We start from the raw sequence: 17,727 nt of genomic DNA, 5'->3' as shown, positions 1-17,727 counted from the left end.
GGTAGGTTGCATTATGAACCTACCTGGTATACCAAGGAAGGAAACATAAAAAAAAAATCCTTATGCATAGGATATCAAAAGGCATAAGAGAGTGCCTTTACTAATAAGTTTATATGCTATAATAAGAATTAAGTTCTTTTTAATTAATGACATTAAAATGATGCTTAGAAAATTCACAACTTTATAGAGACTTTTCCCTTAATACTTTTACAAGGTTATAGGTCAATATATTGAGCCTCATATTTTATTCGAACCTTGGGATTTTCCTTTGCTACCTACAAAGTATTAGTTGGCTTAAGTTTGTATTTTAATAACATATTAGCAATGGTTTTGCTAGGCTCAACTATATATCCACTAGGAGGACCTCTATTTGCATTAATGACCATAAGGGGATAATCAAGGCGACTCGATATCTTTATGTTGTGAATGAAGGAGTTATGGGGTAGCATTCCAATATGCTTAAGATTTACAACTTTTGTGATTCATGGATGCACATACTAATTTTGGTTGATTAGTTGTTTATTCACACAAATAAGAGCTTCTAAGTCTTTGGTTTTGAAGAACCAAAAGACCTCAACCAAATTAAGTTCTTCAAGGCTCTCATTAAATCATTCTCAATGTACCTAACTTTATAAGCATCCACTAAGTACTTTTTCTTTCACAATTTTCAACTTTCATCTTGGATTTTAGATCAATTTGATTCATGGATAGCCTTGAAATTTCATTTGGCTAGCTGACTTACAATCCTATTAAAGAGAGAATATCTAAAATAGTGAGTGCGCTATATATATTTATTGATAAAGTTCAATCTTCAAAAAATATAGCATTACCATCTACTAGTGCATCTAATTGAAATATTAGCAAAAAGCATACTTCTGATTCAGATAAGTCTGAAGGCGATTCATCTTCTGTAAATCCATCTTCAATAAAACCGGTTAGGGACAATCCATCTTCAATAACACCGGTCAAGGATAATCCTTCTTTAATAAAACCATCTGAAGTAAAGGAAGTAGAAGAAGACGATAAGGTTCTGAAAGGAGAAGATGATAGGATTATAGAAGATTAACCAAGGCAATGTTTTGTCTAAAAATTGGAAATGGTTGGATCCACAAGCCACATTATACATTGCTTGAAACACCTCATGGCTCAAGGTTTGGTTAAGAAAACCCTAAAAAAATAATTAACCAGCTATTTAGAAGTACTGAATTTCTAAGTTAATATGCTTATTTTAATTGCAAAAGTAAATATTTCTTAATTTAACATCATAATAACAATGGAGTGTACTAAAATTTACGCCTTGATACCATGTGAAATGTACCCAATGCAAAATTGTAGGGAGGGTAGTTTGGTAGTCATTTAAGGACTTGGTCATAGTTGTCACCATTAGTGCTAACTTTGAGCATGTGGATTTGGTGACTAGGTGTTCCCTAGGTCTATCTCACAAGCAAAGTGTCTAGCCTCAACCCACAAGGATCGACCTGTATGTTCCTATGGACACAACTATAGTCTCTAGTGGCAATCCAACATCGAGCTAAAGTGGTCACAATTTCACAAGCTATTAGAGACTCTAGGTGCGCAAGCATAGCAATTGGCTTAATGATAGTGAGAAATGAGAGGGAGCTAAGTGTCAACCCCTTTAACCATTAAGCATAGTCTCAAACCGGATCCTAAAACAATGCTTAGTTGATTCTAAGATTTGACCCTAGGAATAGATACGTTTGTCCACCTTTTCAAAAATTTGGGAAAAGCCATGATATAACCATGCTTGCATGGGGCCGTGGTAGATAAGAAAGGTATTAGGGAAAAACAAGTCCAAAGATAGGGTGTTGGTACACGAATGAGCGCTATCTTCTCATGGAAATTACCTCACCTCTCGATAATTCGCTCATGTTGACTCTCACTCTCACTCTCTCAAGAGTAGTCTTCTCTTCATTGCATATTAAAATTATGAAGAGGGGCCTTCCTTTAGATTGTTTTTTCCTTGAAAAGGGGGGGGGGGGGGGGGAGAAGAGTTTCGTCTTTATTTATTTGATTAATAAGGGGGACCTTTTTTTGTTCTATTACTTAAGGAAGAGTTTTTGTTTTTTAATAAAGGTTTGGAAATGATGAAAAAATATGTTAAGATAGGGCAAATTCTTTTGTCATTTTTCTTTTATATATAGCCTTATTTTAAGGCCTTTTTTTTCTTTTCCTATATGTGTATAACAATAACAAAAAAATTATATAACAAATGATAAATTAGGTTAAATTTTTTAAAAACCTTAGGTTTGAAATTAACCAATATTTTGAATAAAATTTGATGTATTTCAAGGATATTTGTGGTATATAAAAAATTTACAGAATCTCTCAAAAAAATAGAGATAAATTTTAATAAGTGAAAAAATCAATAATAATTTAGAATAAGCTAAAAAATATCACAAAGAAATCATAATCCATATTGGGTAGCCTAGGCATAAACCATGTCATAGGTGCAAAGAAGTGACAATCAAACCCAAATTGAGCTCTAATCTCAGCTCAAAAGCATTCCAGAGCATAAACTAGACATGTGGCATAGTCCAAATACATCATGACATCATACCGAGTAGCCGGGAGCACCCCGTGACCAATAAGCTTAACCCAACTGTAGCATAAATAGATTCAATCTTGAAGTTTCCAGCAGCATATAACCTCTATAAACTGAGAAAATCAGTGCTCAATCCAAGCTCAAATTCATAGGCAAAGCATAGGCATACATTCCTGTTTGTATAGGCACCAACCGGGCATAATCAGGCATCAAATGCCAAGACCTGTAAGCATAAAATTGAAGTAACAGGTGGCTGCCCTGTTTTGGACAGATTTGGGATTGTTCGAAACAGTCAATGGCTGAGCTAAATTAGCTCCAAATGCGTCTCACATAAGAGGCATAATATCCACAAGTGATATGGTATCAATAGACATCAGTAGAAGCATCACATAAGCCATAGGCATACAAATACATGCTGTCGCAGACCTGAAATCTGTTGCAGAATATTTTGTCATCAGAATTTGGCAAATCTGACATCACTATCCCGTCCGAAGCATGCCAAAACCCCAACTTAGACTCTTACCTTGCCTGAATCGGGTCTCGAATGCCCGAGATATGACAAAAAGAGTGATTTTTGGGCCAGATTTTGAAACAGGTGCAAAAAAAAACGTGAGCTGGTTGGGGGGGGGGTCTGCTATCCCACGTGTCAACAATGGGGCCCAAAGGGGGCACAAATGGGGGCCAAACAAGGCCTACACCAAGCCTTAGCAAGCCTTGATAGGTTGGAAGCAAGATTGTTGATTGCCTCCCTACTTTATCATGATGAATTAGGTGGCTATTGAATAGCTCTCAACTTTATCATGGCTATTGACTACTTTATTATGGATGCATAGGATTGTCTAAGATTGGATTCTTTAGATACCCCTTACTATGTATATAAGGGGTTTGGCCATTAATCCATTAGCCTAGGGCCTAAGACATCCATTTCCCTTTTTTCTAGTAGGAGAGCATAACATTAGTTTTTATGGACCAACGAAATGATTTTTAATTCTATGACACTATGTTTGTGGTGACTTGTTCTCGTTAGGCTAAGATGGCCATTTCATTTGTCCCTTGAGTGCATGCAATACTAACTCATATACTATAGTTGAGACTTGTAAGGAAGCACTAAAGGAGTGTTTGGAGATACAAGAATGATCTCATTTATACCAAATGTCTGTGTCACCTTGCTATTGGATTGATTGTGGTTTTCTTATTGAGTAGAGGGGTAGGGACTATCTATCTATTTGTTACAATGTTTGAATATGATGGTAAACTTTAGCATTAGGGTTGGGAGGTTCTCTTGGGATATTTTTGCATATCACATTCCCTCTAATGTGAGGATGTTTTAGTCAATATGAGTGTTTTCCTTACCTATTCCTAATAGGTACTAGGTTTATGATCTTTTTGTGCAGGGTAGTTAGACTAGGTATGATTTCCTAGCTAAGTTTATTATCAAGATAAAAGCTCTCTTAATGTAGAGAGGGTAGGCAATTGAAAGTAAATGAATCACAATGTGCTATCCAAAAAGTTAAAGAAAAATCTAGAAGATACTCATTGCCTTGTGAGGTCTTAGTAGGTTCTTGGGTTTGAGATTGGGCCTTGGGTCAATTCCTTGTCCTCCTTGGGATGAGATCTAGAAAGATGATGCCTTGATCTCATTGGGGGGCAAGGTTAAAATAAAAAGTTCAATAAGCCACCCCCAATAAAAATAAAATAAAAAAATCCTAGGGCTATGTGTTTTATATTTTCACATGAGGATTCATAAGTGGCAAGAGGTCCATCTAGGGTTTCCTCTAGTTTACAATATTGCGTTCATTTGGGGGGTGATGACTCCCATATGCTTAACTACTTTTGATCAAGCAAGTGAAGAGAGTAGAGAACTGCAACTTCAAATATCATGCGAAGAATAAGGTATACACAATGCACAAAAACTTGCATTATCATGGATGCAATAATGCGTAATATCCTGTATATATGATGGAAACCTCGAACTTTGAACATGGGACAACTATGCTATTCACATCCACAAAAAAATGCAATCAAATTCTAATGGTGAAACCACACATGAAAAAATAGCTAGAAACTATGCTATCCACATCCACAACAAAATGCAATCAAATTCTAATGGTGAAACCACACTTAAAAAAAGAGCTAGAAATTATGATGATTGACACCCGTTTCTTTCCCTATGCTTCATGCAATACCTTCATCTTCAAAGAAACAAAATTCGATGACAAAAGACACTTCAAGATCTCAAAAATATAAAAATTATTGAAGTGAAATTCACACAAGTGTGCCATGATTGTTTAGAACAATCAAAGATATGATAATGAGGGCACACCTCTAGCTTGATTTAGGATCACCTAAGTGGTGGGGGGTTTTGGTATCAACCCCTTGGTTGGCTACCATCCTAAGACCAAGTGTTTAGCTATCATTTTGTAAGTGTAAGATGGAATGTTTCTCGTCTCTTTGATATTTGGTTCTTTTGTTTCTCATCATGGTGCTTTCACTATTTGTTTATGTGTGGCAAGAACTATCTGTAGATTTGATGGGCTCCTATCCCCTAGTTGCACATGTGAGAAGATTTTAGAGGCATCATTCGATAATTTTTATGAGATTTTAATGACTTTTGAAGGATCCATACCATGTTTAATATGACATATTCAAGAAAAATGCATGGAGATGGCATTTAATCAAAGGTATAAATGCATATTTTGAAGAGCATTTACAAGTAGAAAGTAGGATGGAGCACTAATCAAAGTTACAAACAGGATCAGGATAAGATAGCACATTGCACAAAAAGTATATGTCAAATACACCTTAGGATATGTGGAATAAAAAGTGGGGGGGGAGCCAAAGGAGATGACATTGAAATGTGATTAATGAATGAAATTAAGTTCATGTGAAATGAGGAGCCAAAGGGCATAAAGTGAAGGGATTCATTTCAAGAAAAAAAAGTGAGACGAAGTGCATGACGGGATGCATTGAATCATCACTGATCTTCATGTTCATCAATTCGAAGATTGTGAGTCTACACAAAAGGGGGAGATGATGATGCAATTTTCTTGCAATTTAATGGAGGAATTTTAGATTCCATTTTTAGTATTTCTCTTTTCTCCAGCCTACTCTTACATTATACCGATTCATACATCTCTTACATTATATAGGTTCATACACATGTAATGGCCACATCAATGCTTGCATGGAAGATGGTGGAGATGGAAGAAGGTGATCAAAATGGAGTGCTGGAGTATGTTAGTGGCCAAAAAGTGCAATCAATAGTATCCATTTTCCCTTTGATGTCTTTGGGATTTATAGTTTCTATTGGTTTCTACATGTAAGTGGATATATATTTTGCATAGTCTAAGAAAGTGATGAATTGATGTGTTATTATTGGCTGTTTATGATTGTAATCTTTGTGTTTTAATGGGTTCCTTGGTTGAGGATGAGAAAAATACTAATTTCATAGAGAAAAAATATAAAAAAAACTTTTTGAATGCCTTAAAATTGCAAAAATGCTATAAATTAGAAAAAATTAGGTAAATGAATAGAAACACTTGGATGTAATATTCCTAATATTTTAATTTTCTAAATATCAGAAAGTTATAAGTTAAGTATAAAAGAGATAGATATAGTAGCATGAGGAGAAACCTTTAGGTTGACCTTAGTGTTAAACATTCCATGAGATTTTAAAAAAACCACTAAAGAGAAATGAAAATGCATTTATTTTTATTCATTCTTCATACCTAGGGACATATTCATGTACTCTTCAGATGATGATGGTAGCATGAGAGAGGAGACTTTGATGCCACAGTTGTGTGATATGCATTGATGAAAAGAGAAGAATGAATGTCTTTACACATGCAAATTGTTTGGTTTAAGTTTGATTGAGCATAAGAAATCCACATGCTACCTTATGTGAATATACTCAAATATTAATGCATAAAACTTGTTTCTTTTTTGGCCAAGCATGTGAGGAGTCCCAAGCTATATGCTAGATTCATTAGATTATTTTTGGAGCTTAGAATAGAAGAATGGAGTTTGTTATGTTACAAGTGCAAAACAGGGACATTGTGTATGCAATTCCTCAATCGTACCAAAACATCCATACTTAGTGGCCATAAGGGCTATTCACTAGGAGAGGTGCTTTTTATGTGTGAGACAAGTTGACGTGTTCATCACTTTGTTTGGGGTAAACTCTTGCTTAGGGATTTTGGGATGCATAATCATTAGAGCAACATACATGTGCTATTATTATTTATCTTCTTCACTACAAGATACAGGCCTTATACTGACATTCAAAGCGACAAAAACATTCATAAAGAAATTTGCTCTCGTCGTCGCAAAAAACATCGGTATTAGCGACACCATAGAATAATCGCTATCAGCGTCGCTATTTGCGTCACTATTTGCATCACATTTGCAATGCTGATAGCGACGATAATAGAGACACTTTGCGACGCTAATAGCGATGCATGTAGTAAATTTGTGATGCTAATAGCAATAGTAACATGGAATTTTTTTTAAAATGGCAGGGTAGCAAGCTACCTTGCCACAAATAGCACTATGTGCTTTATTTGGGCCATACAAAAGAGTTTCAATAATGTGTATAATGCTCGTCTAAATGAAGGCAAAGTGTACTTGAATCATAACACTGATACATAAAATAAATACAAGATCGCATAATGAAAGTGACTGTACAATCATGGCAAGACACTACTACTACATAGAAAATGCCTACACAAATCACGTGACCAAAAAAGAAGAGCATGTGCGCTCCACGGATCCAAGGGTGAGCTATAGATCCTCGCCATTCAAAACCTCGTCCCACCGCAAAGGAGCATTGAACGGACTCTACAAAAAAAGAAATGACTACACATCAGTCCACCATACAATAATGCATTTTAATTAAAATTAGTAACTAGGACAAGAAATATGAGTGACTTATAGGGCTGCTGCATCCATACAATCGGTTGATCAATGCAGTGAGACCGTGTCTCTCTGCATATCGAGTCTCTAGGCCGGTGGGATCGTGGTTTGTTATGGAGTGCTGCAAAGAAAACAAAATATAATTGCTAGAAATAGGATTGTTAGTACAAGGGATATTGCGAAAAAATAAGCAAGCAGAACAAAAGAAAAACTTACAAAGTCCTCTAGATATGTCATATGGCCGCCACTCCCAAGATGATAGACAACTCCTGCCTCCATTCATGTCCTCGCTGCCTCGCGCTGTTGTCTTCAACTCTAGTATGTTCTTCCAATGATCCAAGTCATTGTGTCGAAAAACTTATTGGCACAACTCTCTCATACGAGCCATCGCCCTTCTCCCCTCATCATTCGTGATGATGGCTTCTATCTTATCATCTACAAGGTATCTATACCCCTTTGGGGTATGCCTAAGATGTGTCCTCTCCCACCTACAACCACGCTCCTGGCATATCCAGGAGACCCCTGTGTACATTTGGTGTAGCTAGGGGGGTAGTATCTCTCGGAGTAGCACCCATAGGGGTGCCACTTGCAGACGACTAAGCAAAAGCTGGAGTGACTGGAGTAGATGTCCCCACAGGTGACGCAACTCCAGTAGAACGACGAGATGAAGACACTACATCGGTACCTCCACAACAACCACCTGAGCCATGCTCTCTCGAACCGCCACGAGAGCGAGGAGTAGCACCTGTATCCTGAGCCGACTGCGGATTCATTGTATCCATGTCTCCACAGCATCCCCCAGAACCACTCCCTCCATCCGGCCTAAGTCCGGAGCGTTGACCTTGCTACTAGAAATTGAAACATCAGAGCGCACCGAAGTAGATCTAACAGAATGATCTGATGGTGTCCAAGACAACTCCTGGTCCGCCATATCTCTGAATCGAGCCATCTGATTTGGAGACATATGCGTGAAGTTCTCCTGTAGCTCCTCATCGCTCATCCCTTGACTCATTGTGCTGATCTAAATATCCACAAAAGTTCACCTGCACAGACAAAAATTGATGTTAGCACAATCAATATAAATCAATCAAAGCACGGTAATATAAATATTTAAAAAATGATCTTACTTAAAATGCATATCTTATGTAGCCTTATAAGCCATTCGTCAATGAATTGAGTAGGTTGATACTCCAAGTATGAAGTACCCTATGGTCCCATGTCAATCTCCTGATACAACTCTGCATACACCGGAAGGTCGATAGACATGTCACCACAAAAGGATGAGTCCATCTCGTTCTCAAAGAATTCTTGGACTCCTGTATTTCCATCATTCTTACCTGATTCTGGCTCCTCTACATGCTCCAAGATTTCAGTGGCCTCCACCCCTTGCAATATCGACCTCTCTATTTGCATATTGTCCTCATCTATGCTCAAAACATCACTTTGATCATATACTCTCATACTTTGGGAAGCTGAAGGTATAACATACCACCATCGAGGTTGTTAGGGGTTTGGATAGAGAATTACTTGTTCAAAATCACGTACAAGAGAGATTTAACTTTTGTGACATGTACCATCATAATAAAATTTAAAAAAACATGAGTTCGTGCACCTGTTCACAATGGGCCGGAAACACAAAAGTGTCTCGCAAATTCGTCCATCTTCTTTCGGAATCTATTTCAAGAAATCTAGATGGACCTCATGGAACTGTTGCTCCAACTCCTTCAAGTATCACTTTGAACCACTACACATCGAATAGGATCATGGAGAAGCTACGGTAATCCACCATGATAATACTTTGTAAGTTCCCAAAATACTTCGTCTCATCTATAACCGTGTTTGTATTCGTTGCTCGTCGTCAGCTCTCTTGTTCGAACTTTGCTATGATACCACAATCTATTGTGGAGCGCATTTTGTCGATACGCTCTATGCGAAAATGCCGTTTGTGCGACTACACCACACTATATATTTTGTACCGTAAATTAAAACACTCAATTAGTTGTCGCATATAAAATATAGATATGACAAACCCTAAACACGTCGTCACCTTTGGACTACATCCCCTCAAAAATTCCCACTCAATTAGTTGTCGCATATAAAATATAGATACGACAAACCCTAAACACGTCGTCACCTTTGGACTACATCTCCTCGAGAATTCCCACTCCTTGGTTGAGACCTCCGCCCCTTCGTGAGACACTACGGTCAAAGCTCCATGCAACCATCACGTTGACACTAGCGACGGTGGCAGTTGGCGGCTCCTCACGGTGGCAAGACAGGCAGCACCACACGATCCTCTCACCTCCCTCCCTCAAGCTTGGGAGGGGGGGTTTATATGGGCTTGAAGGGGGGAGGGTAGCCACACAAGTGGCGAGCTGCATGCCTCCTCTCCATTCCTCTCCTCATTCAACTCCCACACATACTCCCTCTCCCCGCCATGCAATAGCTGAAGGGGAGGGAGTTTATTCATTAAAAAAAATTGTAAAAATTATCCATTATCCCTTTTCCCCCTTGAAGGGGTGTTCTCGCATGGGCTACGGTTTCGAGCCACGGCTTCCTATACACGACGCGGGCTGGTGTTTGTTGATGCACGTGGAGGGAGCACTTAGCCCAAAGTCTTTTGTTGCGGGAGATCACTTTCCTCATCTCGAGAAGATCTGGGGGTATTGTTGGTTGAGAGTAAACCGTGGCATCTCCTCCATGCCCTCAGGATGTCCAAATCGGTTGATGGCGCGTACTACGTCAAAATTCAGATCATGCTTCTTCTTGATCTTTCCTAGCTTGCTTGTACCTACTAGCGAGCCACGTCTTCATGGAGGCATGGTGCAACATACAAAAGCGATTCACTTTCTCCTCCATTGTAGCATCCATTCTTTTTTCTATCCCATTTCCAACCACCACATCTCCGGTTAGTCTATCAGCATCCTTCAGTGATCATACCATACTGTTGTTTGAATCCACCATTGGTAGCCATTGTGAAATATGCACTAACACCTCAAACACCAACCAACCTTCAGCCATGCTACCTTCTGGCGGAGCTCGTTGTCACACAAAGCCTTTCAAGATTTTCATGAAGTGCTCCAAGAAGAACATCCATCATGTATGGATAGGTCCAGCAATCTCCACTTCATCTACAAGATGCACAAGAAGGTGGATTTGTATCGTAAGCATACTGGTGGGCATGTATTTCTCAAAGAGATAGACCGTCTCCACTGCTCCCCACCTTGCGGATTCAATAGAGGACGTCTTAATCTCCTTCTGTGAGATCCATCGCACTAAAGTTGACAACCTGTAAATCACCTCGCATATTTTTGGAGTAAGGCAACATGCGATCGCGATGAGTAGTACAAACTACCACAAACAAGGAAGCATTATGAACAACGACTACACTCCAAATAGCAAAATATGCAGTCCACTTACAATCCATTCATAGTATAAACCTGGCATATCTTATGCCAATCATTGGATTTTAGCCCTGATAATTTATTGTCTTTAGAAAACATGTACCTGAGAGAACGCATCATACCCATCAGAGTGCGGATAGACTTGATAATTTTCTTCACAATGCGCTCTTCTTTAGTGGATAAAACCCAAGGAGCGCGAGATACAAGTGACCATCAGCACTCGACTGCAGCCAAAGCGCCTCCATCTTGCCTGCCTCCTTCAAATCCATTCGTGCCCCTACAATGTCTCTCTTTCCTATGATGTGGTCCCATAGTAAGATGCCCACGTTCTTGAAAATATGCATGGGATCCAACAAGTGATTGATCTGTAAGTGGGTCCAATATGGCAAATCGTAGAAAACTGAGAACCGTCGTATTCCATTTGGATGTGACTCCGTGTGGACCATTTTCAACTCGTACCAGCTTTGGATGTTCATACGTGCTAGAGGTCATCCAAGAAAACCTTTCTTGAGTTCATCACCCTCTGGCAAGAAAGTGGCGTGTCCTCAATATACCATCTTCTTCATGGTTCATGACCTTCGGGAGTCGAACTGTGGCCCACACAATGGACATGCATGATAACCTGAGGTAACCAGACCTGTTCCAACACCTCTATCCAGTGAATACAAACTTGAATGAGCTATGATAGATATTACCAACGAGAACAATGGCATACTTACCTAACTACTACTGCTACTACTGCTACTACTGCTACTACTACTACTACTACTACTACAAACAAGAAAACTAAACAACAAAAAACAAGGGGAAAAAAAAAAACAACAACAACAAATAAGACTACGACTACTACTACTACTACTACTACTACTACTACTACTACCACTATCACTACCACTACCACTACCACTACCACTACCACTACCACTACCACTACCACTACCACTACCACTACCACTACTACTATTACTATGATGACTATGACCACGACTACGACAACCACAATGACAACAAACAAGAAAAGAAGAAATTAAACAACAATAACAATAACCACTACCACTACCACTACCACTATCACTACGACTACGACTACGACTACCACTACTACTATTACTACTACTACTACTACGACTACCACAAAAACAACAAACAAGAAAAGAAGAAGAAGAAGAAGAAGAAAAAGAAGAAGAAGAAGAAGAAGAAAAAAAAGAAGAAGAAAAAAACAACAACAACTACTACTACTACTAAAAAATTAGAAAAGAATAAATTAAAGAACTACTACTATTACTACTACTACTACAAAAAACAAGAAAAGAATAAATTAAAGAACTACTACTACTACCACCACTACTACTACAAACAAGAAAATAAGAAATTAAAGAACTACTGCTACTGCCACCACCACTACTACTACCATTACAAACAAGAAAAGAATAAATTAAAGAACTACTACTACTACTACTACTACTACTACTACTACTATTACTACTACTACAAACAAGAAAAGAAGAAATTAAAGAACATGATCTTACCCTCTCTTTGTTTTTTATCCATTCATTCTCCTCTCTCCCTCCCTCTCTCTCTCTCTTTCTCTCTTTCTCTATTATGTTTAATGTTTTTCCCCTCTCTCTCTCATTCCTTCTTTCTTTTTCTCTCTTCCTCTCTCTTTCTCATTTCCTCTCTTTCTCTCTCAATACACATGATTTTTAACAAAAACAAGCAAAGGAAAAGGAGAAAAAAAAAAAACAAAGCAAGAGGGAACAATGCACTCACTGCAAAGGCCCGAGGATGGATTCGGCGACTCCTCTTCACGTCGACGGCTTCTCTTCCCCCTCCGTACACTTCCTCCTCTGCTTCGCAAATGGCGGCGGCGGCGGTGAGAAGCTCTCCTTCTTCCTCTTTCTCTCTTTCTCTCCCTCTCCCTCTCAAATGCAAGATGCAGTTCACTCTCCCTTTTGCTCCCTCTTTCGTTCGTTCATGCAAAATGACGCACTTGGGTTTCGGCTTGATTTTTTTTGCCTGAGTATCGTCACTAGCAATACCGCTAATTTGCATCGGAAGTGGCCGTCACTATATTTCTGTATCCTTGTAGTGCTTTTAGGCCATGGGGCTGGGTATGTGAGAGTGAGAGGCCTGAGTGAGTTCAATGTGTGAGTGAGCCACTATTGGGCCCTTTTTAGAACCTAACAATTTTACATAAATTGGATCAATTTCTACAAGTCAATATAAGTTAAAGAGGTAGTTTTACAAGGAAAGTTGTTAATGGCTTTAGCCATTTTTTAATGGCAGTTCTTGGATGTTGGCAATCAACCTTTCACCACGTTTATGGCAGCTCTTGGATGTAGGGCATTTTTGTTGCATCTGAGGAGTTATTGGAATCGGGACATGTTGTGGGTAGCTTCGTGCTCGAGTGCAGGCATCAATACCACCCCCTTTGCATTGGTCTAATTCTGCATACCAATGGATTTTGTATAAAGGAGGGGTGTAACATTGAAATACTTGTGGGAAACAAAAGCATGGATCATTGGGCACTACAATGTGAAGAGAAGGTTGGCACTATTATCCATAACTATGATTTTATGCACCAATTACAATGTTGATTTGGTGTGATCATGCTTTTGGAATCACTTTGGTTATTGTGTAGATGAGGAACATGTGACCGTGGTTGTCAAAGATGGGAAGATTTCATAATGTGAAGCATGATGGGCCAAGACTAGCAAAGTATACTTACAACCAATATGTTTGAGGACTTGTATAGTATGGAGAAGGTACATGATGTTCTATGGACCTAAAGTCTCATGGGATGGAGGGGAAGGGAAGTGTGGCGGACCTCAATGGGGACACAAGAAGGGATAGCTAAGGGAGCTCTAATATGGAGGAGAGGGTGACTTCTAGAGGCAAACACAACTCGAGAGTTGGTGCTACTAAACCCATGAGATCATCAACAATGACATTCTAGACATGGAGCACACCAAGGCTGAGAAAAACTCTTCCATTGATGAGATCATTGCTTCATGCCCTTCAAGATCAGGGGGATTTTGATGCTATTGATACCAAAAGTGAGGGAGGGGCTACTAGTGGGAAGAAGGAGGGTAGCAAGAAGACTACACTTCGTAGAAGGGTAGCAAGAAGGCTACACTTTGTAGTGTGTGAGATTTTGGTTGTGAGTTGGGTATCTATTCTTATGCATAGTATGCCTTTATTGTCTCTATATTTGTTGATTCATTATTTCTTTTGGCACTATAGTAATTAATCTTTGGTGGATGTCAATGGTGTACTCTTGAAGACTTACATGGAACCACCACCAAAGTTGGATTTTGCACTATCGATTGAATGCACACCATGTGTAGTGTGTGTCAATAGCCATTTGTACTACGTGGTGATGCTTGATGCAAATGAAGTTCTCATCTCTCTAAGATGGAGAGTAGATATGATGGTGTGCTCTTATTGTCAAAGGCCAAAGCTGGTGCAAATCCTAAAAATGTACTTTTCCCATTGTTTCTAAAAATCACGGTTGTTTAAAGATACAAATTCATGCGATGCTCTAGCCTCGTGCTATTTATGAGTAGTGATGAGTGCTCTAGCTTGTTGTTTTTTTAAGACATATTTAGTCAGGAGATTATGAGAGGAGTGGCTATTCACAACATCCTACATCTGTGTAATGAAGTCAATAGTAATAATCTCGTGTTCATGAAGTTATTGAGGATTGTTTGAGAGAAGCATCCAAGATATAAAGTACCATAATAATTCTCATAGACAATTGTAAATACAAGTCTCTCAAAAACCACTACAAGAATTGCTCGGTTGTTAAATCATATGAACCTTCATATTATGACCCAAGGCATCCCCTATACTTGCAAGACCTAATTAAACCTTGGTTGATTGGCTAGATTGAGGATGCCCTCAAGGTGCCTACCCAATGGCATATAATCACAAGTAGCTTACTATTTGATCTAGAAGATGACATCTCCCCGCTCATTTTCTAATGATTTCATTCAGCAAAAGGGTTACTCCTATTAATTTGATCCCCCTAACATTGAGTGATACATTGTATCATGAACCACAATTTGTAGATGCACACATATTGTCATGGAAATCCACCTCTTATATCTATTGTCTTTTCTAGTGAGTGCTCGGGGAAGTTACTATATGTATATCCTCTACATCATGTGCATTCAAGGCCTATTTATAAATATCCTTATCTGTGATTTTTTCATGAATAAAAATAACCCTTTTCTATTTAATCTGTAAATTACCCCTTTGTATTACACCCTTCTGTATGTAAAAAATGTATAAAAATGAGATTTTAAAAACTCATTATTTTGAACCCACGTGATGCACACATATATTCATGAGTAACTTACCCGAGAGTGAGTGTCTAGTCTATCGTCTTTGATGTATTTTTAACATTGTCTTTGATGTTTATAGTCTTATCTAGTGATAGAAGTGGTGTTTGGCATACCTATTACACTTTTTCTAAAATTGTGTTACTCTGGCTTGATGACAAAGTCGCAATTCACATTGCCAACTTTGGTGCTACACTATACCAAATTTGATAACATAGAACAAAACTGATAGTACCATATTTGGTACTATGTTGTGGCATAGACGAGTCGTAGGTTCATTGTGAATGAACTGATGTTTTGAAGTAGCTTATATTGTGCCTCTCTAAAGTTTTCATAAACATGTATTTTAACAATGGGACTATACAATATCAAATTTGGTACTATCAGCCACGCTCTACTCTAACTAGCACCATATTTAGTGTAGGAGTGTTTGATTGGAGATATACATGACCAAGAGGTGGTACAAAATGTTGTGTACCACCCTTTATTGTGTTTCTCTAAAATTCTCATTTTTTTTTTTTTGACAGTGTTGCAATGTACAGTACCAAAATTGATACTATAGGTCTCAAGCTATGGAATTAAGAGGTTTAAAGATTCAATACCATAAGTACCAAATTTGGTACTATAGGTATAGATTTGAAATTTTAAGTAGCAAAATTTGATCCTATAAGTACCAATTTTGATCTTGTAAGTTTTGATTTTAGTACTATAAGTTCCAATTTTGGTAATATAGTGTAAAACTAATAGTATCATATTTGGAAGTGTAGTGTGACATAGACATTAGTAGGTTCAAAGTAAAAAGGTGGTGTTTTGAAGTAGCTTATGTTGTGCTTCTCCAAAATTTTCATCAAGTAGTCTTTTAATAACCCAATATTACATAGTACAAAATTTGATACTATCAAGTACCAAGTCTTGCTCTAACTAGCACCATATTTGGTGCAACAATGTGTAATTGAAGACACACATGACCAAAGAGGTAGTAAAAAATGTTACAGACCACCCTACATTATGTTTCTCTAAAATTGTCACTTATTTTTTTTGGATGTATGCACCAAAATACAAAACTAAAAGGTTTCAAAATTTTGTACTTAAGTACCAAATTTCAAACTCTAAGTACCAAATTGGTATTATGAGTATCACTTTTGAAATTACAAGTACCAATTTTGGTACTATAAGTATCCATTTTGGTATTGTAAGTATCGGTTTTGGTTTTTTTAAGTTCAAATTTTGGTACTATAAGTATTACTTTTGGTATTGTAAGTTTCAATTTTGGTACTACAAATGTTAATTTTGAGATTGTAATATCAAAAGTTGAGATTGTAGGTATTGAAGTGGATACTGTATACGAAGTGGAGGAAGGCAGATGTAGACATAGTGATATAAAAATCCATAAAAATTAAATGCTATTCCATGATTAGGAGAAGTATATATTTACCCACTTGCCCCATAGGCAAAGATGGGCAGGGGTAACATGACTTCATTATCATATGGTAGGGCACAATATGGATTTCACCAAACTAGTGTGCAAAGATAAACTTTCCCATGATGCCCAAACTTATTTTGCTACATCTGATTGAAAGCCTCTTTGAAATACAACATCTTGACATGATTTACACAACAGCAAGTATACTCTTCTTTCAATTTCCAAACAAAGTATGACTTAAATACCTCAAAGCATCTAAGAGGTAACTACACTATAGAATGAGTCCACTTAAATCTTTGGTACAACTCAACCTATGACGTAAAAATAATCTAGGTTAGAAGCTTCCAATTCCATACATGAGATAATATGTGTTTCAAAATGTACTATGCATAGGCTTGGGTATTATACATGGTACTTTTGGTATTGTATAAACCATTGCTAGGCCATATAGCACTAAATTACATGAATTAATGTAGGATTTTGTACTATATATGGTTCGAAGGAGAATTTTTGGTATTGCATGTGCTTTCCAGCACTTTGCGAGGGACCTTGAGCTATGTCAATATCTCACTAATGCCAAAGAAAAGACTAGATTGGACATCTGCACTTTGCAACTTCAAAAATGCCTAATGGTGTAGTAGTCTAGAATAGTTCCTTTTGCTTGCTCATCATTGGGAGGCCTTAGTTTGCTTGTGTGAACATGATGTCACTATGCTTTCTTGACTTGGTTTTTGGCACTAGTGCAATGATCCCTTTCTTTGCTTCTTTGTATCCTAATAGCCATGGATGTAAGCTTGGTTTGTGAGTGATATTGACATGCAAGTACAAGTTGAATATGTTTGTGACATCATGATGGTGCTTGGTCCAACATCCATGACATGGATAGATGGTGGCTTAAAGTCTTCAAAGCTTAAGAAGAATTGTAAACCAAGATTCTCCATTGCCACACACACACACACACACACACACACACACACACACACATAGAAGGCACACACACACATAGAAGGCTATGGAGGAAATGTCCAAAGCTCTCATGGGAAGAGAGAGAGAGAGAGAGAGAGAGAGAGAGTGTGTGTGTGT

The sequence above is a fragment of the Lygodium microphyllum genome, chromosome 5 (genome assembly GCF_053477565.2).
Source record: "Lygodium microphyllum isolate KBCC chromosome 5, Lygodium_microphyllum_v1.1.10, whole genome shotgun sequence".
In the NCBI taxonomy this organism is placed as follows: domain Eukaryota; kingdom Viridiplantae; phylum Streptophyta; class Polypodiopsida; order Schizaeales; family Lygodiaceae; genus Lygodium; species Lygodium microphyllum.
The sequence above is the reverse complement of the archived record's forward strand: the minus strand, read 5'-3'. Positions refer to the sequence as shown.